Below are 14,147 nucleotides of genomic sequence, written 5' to 3'. Positions count from 1 at the left end.
TCAGAGCATTCCAAGTCACTTCACTCTGGTAAATCTTCAAAGCCTTCAAATTCTCCTAGTCTTCGGAGTCTTCAACCATTGTAGTTTCCATTATTATAATACACGGTAAAATCCTCTTGATTCCAAAGTGGTCTTAGTTTTCCTATATCTTGTCCTTCTTGGAGTGGTCTCATCAGCCGAATCTTCGTGTGGTCAAAGGGGAAAGGGGTATAGTCTAAATAAAAAGGGATATTTGAATAAGCTCTGAAAAGAAGAGAGATAAAAGATCTTTTTGAAAATGAAGTTGTAGAGAAAATCTTTCCTATGGGCTTGCCAGTTTCTAGGGTCATGTCCTACAGTCAACATGTGCTCTGATACCATCTTGTAGCGACCCGACCTCAGACGGTCAAGTCTCTATGCTTAAGTGTATCCCTGGATCGGTATGCTGACACACATAGTACTCAAGGATTTATAACAGAGGTAAATCACATGTATAAAGTAATGTAAATACTATCACCTCAATCCAAAAAGCAGAAGTAACAACAAGGTTGTGGATTCCCATCAACACCAATGGCAAAGTTGAGTGTAGAAATCGTAACCCTAACGTATCACTTACTCGTCGTAAGGTAATCCTGCAACATGAGACGTTGCAGCCACAAAGGGTCAGTACATTAAATGTGTTGGGGAACGTAGCAGAAATTCAAAATTTTCTATGCATCACCAAGATCAATCTATGGAGTAATCTAGCAACAAGGGGAAGGAGAGTGCATCTACATACCCTTGTAGATCGCTAAGCGGAAGCGTTCAAGTGAATGGGGTCGATGGAGTCGTACTCGTCGTGATCCAAATCACCGATGATCCTAGCATCGAACGGACGGCACCTCCGCGTTCAACACACGTACGGTTGGGAGACGTCTCCTCCTTCTTGATCCAGCAAGGGGAGAGGAGAAGTTGAGGGAGAACTCCAGCAGCACGACGGCATGGTGGCTATGGAGCTCGTGGTTCTCCAGCAGGGCTTCGCCAAGCACTATGGAGGAGGAGGAGGTGTAGGAGGAGGGAGGGCTGCGCTAGGGGAAGGGTGCGGCTGCCCTCTCTCTCCCTCACTATATATAGGGGGAAGGGAGGAGGGGGAGGCGCCCTAGGGTTCCCTAGGGAAGGGGCGGTGGCCACAGGGGAAACCCTAGATGGGTTTGGGCGCCCCCACCCCCTAGGAAACTTGCCCCCCAAGCCGGGAGGGGCGGCTGCCCTAGGGGTGGCGCCCCCACCTCTCCTGGTTACGTGAGATGGGGTGGGAGGGGCGCTCAGCCCCTTAGTGGGCTGATGTGCCCTCTCCCCTTGGCCCATAAGGCCCCCCAACGCTTGCAGGGGCCTCCGAAACCCCTTTCGAACACGCTGGTCATCACCTGGTACCCCCGGAACAATTCCGGACTCCAATACCCTTCGTCCAATATACCGATCTTCACCTCCGGACCATTCCGGAGCTCCTCGTCATGTCCGGGATCTCATCCGGGACTCCGAACAACCTTCGGTAACCACATACTATTTCCCATAACAACTCTAGCGTCACCGAACCTTAAGTGTGTAGACCCTACGGGTTCGGGAACCATGCAGACATGACCGAGACAACTCTCCGGCCAATAACCAACATCGGTATCTGGATACCCATGTTGGCTCCCACATGTTCCACGATGATCTCATCGGATGAACCACGATGTCGAGGATTCAATCAATCCCGTATACAATTCCCTTTGTCCAGCGGTATTGTACTTGCCCGAGATTCGATCGTCGGTATCCGATACCTTGTTGAATCTCATTACCAGCAAGTCTCTTTACTCATTCCGTAACACATCATCCTGTGATCAACTCCTTGGTCACATTGTGCACATTATGATGATGTCCTACCGAGTGGGCCCAGAGATACCTCTCCGTTTACACGGAGTGACAAATCCCAGTCTCGATTCGTGCCAACCCAACAGACACTTTCGGAGATACCTGTAGTGTACCTTTATAGCCACCTACGGTATCCGGGAGTTGCACAATCTCATGGTCTAAGGAAATGATACTTGACATTAGAAAAGCTTTAGCAAACGTACTACACGATCTTGTGCTAGGCTTAGGATTGGGTCTTGTCCATCACATCATTCTCCTAATGATGTGATCCCGTTATCAACGACATCCAATGTCCATGGTTAGGAAATCGTAACCATCTTATTGATCAACGAGCTAGTCAACTAGAGGCTTACTAGGGACATGGTGGTGTCTATGTATCCACACATGTATCTGAGTTTCCTATCAATACAATTCTAGCATGGATAATAAACGATTATCATGAACAAGGAAATATAATAATAACCAATTTATTATTGCCTCTAGGGCATATTTCCAATAGTCTCCCACTTGCACTAGAGGTAATAATCTAGTTCACAGTGCCATGTGATTAACACTAACGGGTCACATCGCCATGTGACCAACATCCAAAGAGTTTACTAGAGTCACTAATCTAGTTCACATCACTATGTGATTAATACTCAATGAGTTCTGGGTTTGATCATGTTATGCTTGTGAGAGAGGTTGTAGTCAACGGGTCTTGCCATATTCAGATCCCTATGTATTTTGCAAAACTTTATATCGTAGATGCTCCTACCACGTCCCACTTGGAGCTATTCCAAATTATTGCTCCATTATACGTATCTGGTATCTCTACTCAGAGCTATCCGGATAGGTGTTAAGCTTGCATCAACGTAACTCTTTATGTCGAACTCTTTATCACCTCCATAACCGAGAAACATTTCCTTATTCCTCTAAGGATAATTTTGGCTGCTATCTGGTGTTCCACTCCTAGATCACCTTTGTACCCTCTTGCCAGACATGTGGCAAGGCACACATCAGGTGCGGTACTCAGCATGGCATACCGTATAGAGCCTATGACAAAAGCATAGGGGACGACCTTCGTCCTTCCTCTTTCTTCTGCCGTGGTCAATCTTTGAGTCTTACTCAACTTCACACCTTACAACTCAGGTAAGAACCCCTTCTTTGACTGATCTATTTTGAACTCCTTCAAAAACATGTCAAGGTGTGCGTTCTTTGAAAGTATCATCAGGCGTTTTGATCTATCTCTATAGGTCTTGATGCCCAATATGTAAGCAGCTTTATCCAGGTCTTCCTTTGAAAAACACTCTTCAAACAACCGTTTATGCTTTCCAGAAATTCTACATTATTTCGGATCAACAATATGTCATCCACATATACTTATCAGAAATGTTGTAGTGCTCCCACTCACTTTCTTGTAAATACAAGTTTCTAGCAAACATTGTATAAACATAAAAGCTTTGATCACTCCATCAAAACATATATTCCGATTCCGAGATGCTTGCTCTAGTCCATAGAAGGATTGCTGGAGCCAGCATACCTTTTAGCATCCTAAGGATCGTCAAAACCTTTTATTATATCACATACAACTTTTCTTACGAAAACTGGTAAGAAAACTTGTTTTGACATCCATCTGTAAGATTTCATAATCAAAAAATACAGCTAATGCTAACATGATTCCGACGGACTTAAGCATCGCTACGGGTGAGAAATTCTCATCATAGTCAACTCCTTGAACTTGTGAAAATACTCTTTCCCACAAGTCGAGCTTCATAGACGGTAACATTACTGCCCACGTCCGTCTTCTTCTTAAAGACCCATTTATCTCAATGGCTTGCCGATCATCGGGCAAGTCCACCAAAGTCCATACTTTGTTCTGATATATGGATCCTATCTCGGATTTCATGGCTTCTAACCATTTGTCGGAATACAGGCCCACCATCGCTTCTCCATAGCTCGTAGGTTCATTGTTGTCTAACAACATGATATCTAAGACAGGATTACCGTACCACTTAGGAGTAGTACATATCCTTGTCGACCTACGAGGTTCGATAGCAACTTGATCCGAAGCTTCATGATCACTATCATTAACTTCCTATTCAACAGACATAGGCGCCACAGAAAACATCTTTCTGTGTTGCATCACTCTCTGGTTGAAGTAAAGGTTCGACAACCTCATCAAGTTCTATCTTCCTCCCACTCAATTCTTTCGAGAGAAACTCCTTCTCGAGAAAGGACCCGTTCTTAGCAACAAACAATTTTCCCTCAGATCAGAGATAGAAGGTATACCCAACTATCACCTTTGGGTATCCTATGAAGATGTGTTTGTCTGCTTTTGGGTTCGAGCTTCTCCGGCTAAAGCCTTAAGCATCGCAGCCCCAAACATTAAGAAACGGCAACTTTGGTTTCTTGCCAAACCAATTTTCATACGGCATCGTCTCAACGGACTTATATGGTGTCCTATCTAAAGTGAATGCAGCTGTCTCTAACGCATAACCTCAAAATGAAAACGGTAGATCGGTAAGAGACATCATAGATCGCACCATATCTCATAAGGTTTGATTACGATGTCTGGACACACCATTACAACTGTGGTGTTCCAGGTGGCTTCAACTGTGAATTAATTCCACAATATCTTAAGTGATTGCCAAACTCATAACTCAGAAATTCTCATCGATCAGATCGTAGGAATTTGATCTTCTTGTTATGATGATTCTTAACTTAACTCTGAAATCGCTTGAACTTTTCAAACGTTTCAGACTTGTGCTTCATTAAGTAAATATACCTATATCTACTCAAATCGTCAGTGAAGATGAGAAAATAGCGATATCCACCGCACGCTTCAATTCTCATTGGATCACACGCATCAGCGTGTATGATTTCCAATAAGTCACTTGCCCGTTTCATTGTACCTGAAAACGGGGTCTTAGTCATCCTGCCTATGAGGCAGGCTCGCATGTGTCAAGCGATTCAAAATCAAGTGACTCCAAACATCCATCGATATGGAGTTTCTTCATGCATCTTATGCCAATATGACCTAAGCAGCAGTGCCACAAGAAAGTGGTACTATCTACATCTTTTGGCGTGAACATGTGTATTACTACGACCGAGATTCACTGAACCATTCACATAGGGTGCATGACCATGGAAGGTATTATTCATGTAAACAGAATAACCATTATTCTCTAACTTAAATGAATAACCGTATTGGAATGAACATGATCTAATCATATTCATGCTCAACGTAGACACCTGATAACATTTATCTAGGTTCAATACTAATCCTGAAGGCAGATGGAGCATGCGATGGTGATCTCATCAACTTTGGAAACACTTCCAACACACATCATCACCTCGCCCTTAGCCAGTCTCCGTTTAGTCCGTAGCTTTTGCTTCAAGTCACCAATAATAGCAACTGAACCGGTATCCAATACCTAGGTGCTACCAGGAGTACTAGTGAGGTACACATAAAAACATGTATATAGTTTGTTGAAGTTGCCAGCCTTCTTATCTACCATGCATTTGGGGTAATTCCGCTACCAGTGACCGTTCCCCTTACAATAGAAGCATTTAGTCTCGGGTTTGGGTTCAACCTTGGGTTCCTTCACTGGAGCGGCAACTGGTTTGCCATCCATGAAGTTTCCCTTCTAGCCCTTGCCCTTCTTGAAACCAGTGGTCTTGTTAAACCATCAACACTTGATGCTCCTTCTTGATTTCTACCTTCTGCGGTCTTAAGCACTGCGAACAGCTCCGGGATCAACTCCATCCCTTGCATGTCATAGTTCATCACGAAGATCTAGTAGCTTAGTGATAGTGGCTAGAGAACTCTATCAATCACTATCTTATCTGGAAGTTTAACTCCCACTTGATTTAAGTGATTGTAGCACCCAGACATTCCGAGCACATGCTCACTAGCTGAGCTATTCTCCTCCATCTTGTTGGCAAAAGAACTTGTCAGAGGTCTCACACCTCTCAACACGGGCATGAGCCTGAAATCCCAATTTCAGCTCTTGGAACATCTCATATGTTCTATGGCGTTCAAAACGTCATTGGAATCCTGATTCTAAGCCGTAAAGTATGGTGCACTAAACTATCAAGTAGTCATTAGGATGTGTCTGTCAGGTGTTCACAACATCCACAGACGACGTTGTAGGGGTTTGCACATCGAGCGGTGCATCAAAGACGTAAGCCTTCTGTGTAGCAGTGAGGACACTCCTTGGACTACGGACCTAGTCCGCATCATTGCTTACAATATCTTTCAACTTAATCTTTCTCTAGGAACATATTGAAACAGGGAGCTACAATGTGAGCTATTTATCTACAACATATTTGCAAAGACAATTTAGACTATGTTCATGATAATTGAGTTCATCTAATCAAATTATTTAATGAACTCCCACTCAGATAGACATCCATCTAGTGAGACCTCTAAGTGAAAGATGATCCGAATCGACTAGGCCATGTCCGATCATCACGTGAGACGGACTAGTCATCAACGGTGAACATCTCATGTTGATCGTATCTTCTATACGACTCATGTTCAACCTTTCGGTCTTCCGTGTTCTGAGGCCATGTCTGTACATGCTAGGCTTGTCAAGTCAACCTAAGTGTTTCGCATGTGTCCCGAGGCCATGTCTGTACATGCTAGGCTCGTCAACACCGATTGTATTCGAACGTTAGAATCTATCACACCCAATCATCACGTGGTGCTTTGAAACAATGAACCTTCACAATGGTGCACAGTTAGGGGGAACACTTTTCTTGAAATTTTAGTGAGGGATCATCTAAAGCTACCGTTGTTCTAAGCAAATAAGATGTAAAACATGATAAACATCACATGCAATCAAATAGTGACATGATATGGCCAATATCATTTTTCTCCTTTTGATCTCCATCTTCGGGGCTCCATGATCATCGTTGTCACCGGCATGACACCATGATCTCCATCATCATGTCTTCTTGAAGTTGTCTCGTCATCTATTACTTCTACTACTATGGCTAACGCTTTAGCAATAAAGTAAAGTAATTACATAACGTTTATGTTGACACGCAGGTCATAACTAAATTAAGACAACTCCTATGGCTCCTGCCGGTTGTCATACTCATCGACATGCAAGTCGTGATTCCTATTACAAGAACATGATCAATCTCATACATCACATATATCATTCATCACATCCTTTTTGCCATATCACATCACAAGGCATATGCTGCAAAAACAAGTTAGACGTCCTCTAATTTTTGTTGCAAGTTTTTACGTGGCTGCTATAGGTTTCTAGCAAGAACGTTTCTTACCTACGCCAAAACCACAACGTGATATGCCAATTTCTATTTACCCTTCATAAGGACCCTTTTCATCGAATCCGATCTGACTAAAGTGGGAGAGACAGACACCCGCTAGCCACCTTATGCAACTAGTGCATGTCAGTCGGTGGAACCAGTCTCACGTAAGAGTACGTGTAAGGTCGGTCTGGGCCGCTTCATCCCATGATGCCGCCGAATCAAGATAAGACTAGTAACGGTAAGTAAATTGACAATATCGACGCCCATAACTGCTTTGTGTTCTACTCGTGCATAGAAACTACGCATAGACCTAGCTCATGATGCCACTGTTGGGGAACGTAGCAGAAATTCAAAATTTTCTACGCATCACCAAGATCAATCTATGGAGTAATCTAGCGATGAGGGGAATGAGAGTGCATCTACATACCCTTGTAGATCGCTAAGCGGAAGCGTTCAAGTGAACAGGGTCGATGGAGTCGTACTCGTCGTGATCCAGATCACTGATGATCCTAGCGCCGAACGGACGGCACCTCCGAGTTCAACACACGTACGGTTGGGAGACGTCTCCTCCTTCTTGATCCAGCAAGGGGAGAGGAGAAGGTGAGGGAGAACTCCAGCAGCACGACGGCATGGTGTCTATGGAGCTCGTGGTTCTCCAGCAGGGCTTCGCCAAGCACTATGGAGGAGGAGGAGGTGTAGGAGGAGGGAGGGCTGCGCCAGGGGAAGGGTGTGGCTGCCCTCTCTCTCCCTCACTATATATAGGGGTAAGGGAGGAGGGGGAGGCGCCCTAGGGTTCCCTAGGGGAGGGGCGGCGGCCACAGGGGAAACCCTAGATGGGTTTGGGCGCCCCCACCCCCTAGGAAACTTGCCCCCCAAGCCGGGAGGGGCGGCTGCCCTAGGGGTGGCGCCCCCACCTCTCCTGGTTACGTGAGATGGGGTGGGAGGGGCGCTCAGCCCCTTAGAGGGCTGATGTGCCCTCTCCCCTTGGCCCATAAGGCCCCCCAACGCTTGCCGGGGACTCCGAAACCCCTTTCGAACACGCTGGTCATCACCTGGTACCCCCGGAACAATTCTAGACTCCAATACCCTTCGTCCAATATACCGATCTTCACCTCCGGACCATTCCAGAGCTCCTCGTCATGTCTGGGATCTCATCCGAGACTCCGAACAACCTTCGTTAACCACATACTATTTCCCATAACAACTCTAGCATCACCGAACCTTAAGTGTGTAGACCCTACGGGTTCGGGAACCATGCAGACATGACCGAGACAACTCTCCGGCCAATAACCAACAGCGGGATCTAGATACCCATGTTGGCTCCCACATGTTCCACGATGATCTCATCGGATGAACCACGATGTCGAGGATTCAATCAATCCCGTATACAATTCCCTTTGTCCAGCGGTATTGTACTTACCCGAGATTCGATCGTCGGTATCCAATACCTTGTTCAATCTCGTTACCGGCAAGTCTCTTTACTCGTTCCGTAACACATCATCCCGTGATCAACTCCTTGGTCACATTGTGCACATTATGATGATGTCCTACCGAGTGGGCCCAGAGATACCTCTCCGTTTACACGGAGTGACAAATCCCAGTCTCGATTCGTGCCAACCCAACAGACACTTTCGGAGATACCTGTAGTGTACCTTTATGGCCACCCAGTTACGTTGTGACATTTGACACACCCAAAGCACTCCTACGGTATCTGGGAGTTGCACAATTTCATGGTCTAAGGAAATGATACTTGACATTAGAAAAGCTTTAGCAAACAAACTACACGATCTTGTGCTAGGCTTAGGATTGGGTCTTGTCCATCACATCATTCTCCTAATGATGTGATCCCGTTATCAACGACATCCAATGTCCATGGTCAGGAAACCGTAACCATCTTATTGATCAATGAGCTAGTCAACTAGAGGCTTACTAGGGACATGGTGTTGTCTATGTATCCACACATGTATCTGAGTTTCCTATCAATACAATTCTAGCATGGATAATAAACGATTATCGTGAACAAGGAAATATAATAATAACCAATTTATTATTGCCTCTAGGGCATACTTCCAACAAAATGTACTGGCAATTTCACACCATAGGATAATGATGAATAATAACTATCACTACATGCATATATGGCTGGTGGAGGCTCTATGGTTATAAGGTTTTTGCGAAAAGCCAATTTTTCCCTACTACAAAGGAATATATTTTATTTAACTACAAACTTGGTTTGATAAATATTGAGAAGGTTCTTCCAACTCAATCCCAAAATAATAATCATTAACCCAATCAAATTAATTAAATAAAGTGTTGAGATCAACATGATAATTCAAGAACCAGATACTCAAGATGTCCATAACTGGGGACACGGCTAACCATGATTAGTTTATACACTTTGCAGAGGTTTGTGCACTTTTTCCCACAAGACTCGATTTCCTCCATTGGATTTCTCGCACGACATGGTGTTTGAGAAACGGATGACCGGGACACAGTCTTTCAGAAGCATTAACTCTAACCCTGGGTAGACCGTACCAACCTACATCCCCTACATCTGCTAGTGTACCACTAGAAGAGGTCACACAACTTACTCCACTATACCAAAGACCATAATGGCTTGTGGCTGCACACGGAAGTTTCTAGCATGAATAATCTTACGATCCTTTTGAGCCTGGGTGGCATTCCATAGGATGATCACACGGGTCCTACGGGATCCCCTTGGGCAAGCACTGGGTTCTCTAGGTGCCCGGGCAAACCACTGGGTGCTCCAGGGTGCCCCAACCATTCCACCCTAATGTGTATTATAGTAGCCACCTTAAGTTAACCATTAATAATAACTCTCACATCTGTCATGAATACACTCAACCAATCCACGTCTACGAGCATAGCAGAGCAGTATGTGCATAATGTAAAAGTAACTCCCAAGGTTTGAATGCAGGACAATAGGTTCCTACCTCATCAACTACTTCCCAATACCCACATGTTATCAAATCCTAATCATGCAGTGTTTGAGGCTGAAAATAATGCATAAAAAATGGGTATGAAAAATATGATCAAAGTGTGAACTTGCCTTGTACGGTTGATGAAGATGATTCACACTCATAACTCCTGATAGTTCTACTCGTCACACTCCGGTCAATCTATTGTAAGCAAGCAATAGTAACCACACATAAGCAATCAATCAAAAGATCGGGAACAGCCAAGGAGACAACTTGAAAAACATCAAAAACCAAGAAAATAACTCTTGCAACATAAAACAATTTCCAACAGTACCTAAATTATGTGAATTTGGCCTTATCAGAAAGCTTAGGTCAAGAGCTTCGATTTGCAAAAAGAATCAACTAAATCGGAGTTATAAAACTCTAGTTATGATCAAACGAATTTCAAATACAAATCTGTTTCATAATCAAAATTTAAATTTTCAAAAACACGTTTAAGTTGTTTTACTGGATAGATGGGATCGTAACAAAGAAGTGGGCATTGGTTTCGTTGGATTTGCATAAATGAGTGAAAAGTAGTGATAGATTGAAGATTAGGGACTAATTTGTAAATAAAATATTCACGGATGGGTCCCTGACCGAAAATAAAAAGAAAAAGAAAAAATTCTACCGAACGAACGTTCGCAGCCGAACGCATACTAATGAAAACCGTTCGCTGCAAAGGTTGAAACAACGAACGTTCTCTAAATAATCTATTCAAAAAAATAAAACCAGCTAAACCGAAGAAAACCTAAAAGAATAAACTGGACCAGGGTGGTTTATTACCGGGTCGGTGGTTCAGTGAGGAAAGAGCAGGCGGCGCCGTGGCTCGGTGCGGGGCGAGCGGCGGCTGCGGGCGGCGGAGCGCGGCAGCGGCGAGGCGAGCAGGCGGCGACGTGGCTTGGTGCGGGCGACGGCGGAGCGGCGGACCAGGCGGCATCGGTGGCGGCGGCTTTGCAGCGGCGGCGGTGCGAGCAGAGAGGGGCGGGGCCCAGGGCTTCGAATTTATAGGAGGGGAGGGCAGGTGCTGGCGTGGCGTGGCGGAGGGGCAAGGGCGGCGCGGGGAGTCCGGGCGGCGTACGGCTGCGGCGATGCATTCCGGCGTGCGCACGCGAGGTAGGCGGCGGCGTCCTGGGCCGGCTGGGCCTTCGGCCCAGTTCTGTCCGTGGGGAAAGTTAAAAAAAAACATTTTCAGACAAACAAAAAAAATAAAAACAAAAATAAATAAGAAATATTACATAGGCGTATAATATATCAAAAAATTTAGAAAAACATTTTCTATGACATGAACATTATTCTAGCTCCAAATAAAATCTACAAAAATTCAAATAAAGCAAAGAGTGATATTGCTACAATAAAAACCAATAAAAATCATTTTAAAAATACCAAAATTAATTCAAATTTATTTCTGTCCAATTTTCTGATGTAGGGAATCATTTTACCCTAATTTCATATATTTTATTTTTTCGAAGAAAAATAATTTGAATAAAAACCAAATAACCCCAAATTGAAAATAATTCCAATGGGACTTCAGATTTAATTTTTTGAAACTTCCAACTCATATTTCATATGTTTTTTAAGAAGTCATGTTATCTTCTCTCATGAAAATCATTGAGTTGCTTAAAGTTTTTGAAGTGGAAAATATTTCCAAATAAAATTCAAATCTCTTCAAAACCCTTTGGATTTATTCAAATGGAAGAAGTCATGTCATCTTCTCTCTAGGGTTTTGTATTTGAAAAGAATTTGAATTCATGGAGATCAGAAATGCAAAAAGAAAGTTTGGGAAAGTCCATTTATTCCCTCTCATTTAACTTTCAAAAAGTTTCGAATTTCTCTCAATTTCACACAAGCAATCATACAAGCAATCATAACTATCTATTTAATATAACATTCTGAAATTTAGAATTTTGGGATGTTACACTAGCTGATAGAGCGGAACGTAAGGTAGTAAGCATAGGAGCCGGGCAACCCAACTATTGACCCAAGACATGATTCGGAGCTGATGCATATAAGGCCAAACTCGCGACACCGAAGTATGCTATAAAGCTTGTTCGGACTTGTTGGCAGCTTATTTTGTTCCCATACCGAGCCCCTGGCAAGTTATGTCGGGCTGTGTGTGTGAAATAACCAAAGGGGCAAAATTCAGTTCTTTAGAGAAAAGTGAATACTGGATATGGATTATGTTCACTGAAACCTTAGTGATATGCCAATCGTCATTTTGCAGATAATAACGCCACAACCCCAGCTATTTGACATGCCAGGGGGTCGACGGCTGAGGAGAAAGGCACTTTACAGGCTCGCAAAATAGAGAGTGCGGTCTACAAAAAGTTGTTTTGGACCTCCTGTCGCACGTCTGCGCCGCCTTTCCTCGTTGAAGGGGCTGCTTAACAGGAGTAGCCTTTGGGTGAATGTACAAACCTGAACTCCGATAGAGTCAGTAAGATGAACAGCCTTTGAGTCACCTGTGGTAAGGATAATGAAAAATAAAGAGTAGTTAGAAAATAAAAAAGAAAGGAGGTTATGGGAGTACTTGTAGGCCTGTCCGCATTGTGCTTCTGCCGATGCCCATGGTATTTTAAGTGCATAGTTATGTATGCGCAGTATAGATTTCGCAGGTGTATGAGGCAGACGGCGGAAGCCGAACTGCTAGTTCCGCTCCAAAATTGGTCAGTTCTGTTGAATGGAGACCGGCAGCTTAATGGCTGACAAGGTATGCGGTTTAATAAGACCACTTTGTACTTCGGCTGAAGTAACCACACTATGATCCCCAGTCCGAAGGGAGTGCTTCTCATGTTCCCATGTAGAAGTTTGTGGCACGTATACCATGTTCACTATTTTTACTTCGTGTGGAAATTGCTTCTGACCCCCGGTATTTAGTTGGCGAGTCTCTTCATCATCGCTATCACCGGGCGGCCTCTTCCCCTTGTGTTCGGCATTGAGCTTGCCGGCCTGCTTGAAGACCCAACAACTTCTATTGGTGTGATTAGCTAGTTTATCGGGGTTGCCAAGAATCTGGCAGGGCCGATCCAATATCTTGTCTAAATTGGATGGTCCGTCTCTATTTACCTTGAATGGCTCTTTCTGTTGACCGGGTTTGGGGCCGCTGAATCGGGCGTTGACCGTTGTGTCGTGCGTTCTTTCATTATCATTGCGACGTTTGTGTTTGCTGCGTCGTGGTTTGCCATTGCCGTCTCGGACTTTGAAAGTACCCGGATCACTGGCGATGTTGCTTCTACGAGCAAGCCAGCTGTCTTCTCCCATGCAAAAGCGGGTCATCAGAGCGGTAAGGGCTGACATGGATTTTGGTTTTTCTTGACCGATGTGGCAGGCGAGCCACTCGTCCCGGACGCTGTGTTTGAAGGCCGCTAGGGCTTCCGCGTCCAGATAGTCGACGATTTGGTTCTTTTTAACTAAGAACCTAGTCCAGAGCTTCCTAGCTGACTCTCGGGGCGGCTGGACGATGTGACTTAAGTCATCGGCATCTGGTGGCCGAATGTATGTACCTTCGAAGTTGTCGCGGAAGGCGTCTTCCAAATCCTCCCAACTGCCAATGGAGTTTTCAGGAAGACTGTTTAGCCAGTGGCGAGTTGGCCCTTTGAGTTTTAGTGGGAGGTATTTGATGGCATGAAGGTCATCTCCGCGGGCCATATGGATATGGAGAAGGAAATCCTCAATCCATACCACGAGATCAGTTGTTCCATCATATGATTCAATATTCATGGGTTTAAATCTTTCTGGGAATTCGTACTCCATCACTTCTCCTGTGAAACAAAGAGGGTGTGCAGTGCCTCTATACTGGACCACATCGCGACGTAGCTCCGATGGAGTCCGTCTGCGGTTTTCGGCCCGGGAGTGACTAGGTTTGTCACGTCCGAATAGACAGTCGTCGTTACGTGTCAGGGCACGTCCTCGCGATTCGTAGATCAATCTGGTATGTCCTGCTCTATTATCCAGGTCCTGCCGAAGGTCATATGTATAACCATGAGCTGTTTTATCTCTGCTTTTATGATGAGGTGGGGCAGGCCGATGTTCGGCTTG

The sequence above is a fragment of the Triticum dicoccoides genome, chromosome 3A (assembly GCF_002162155.2).
Source record: "Triticum dicoccoides isolate Atlit2015 ecotype Zavitan chromosome 3A, WEW_v2.0, whole genome shotgun sequence".
Taxonomy (NCBI): domain Eukaryota; kingdom Viridiplantae; phylum Streptophyta; class Magnoliopsida; order Poales; family Poaceae; genus Triticum; species Triticum dicoccoides.
Note: the sequence above shows the minus strand (reverse complement) of the source record.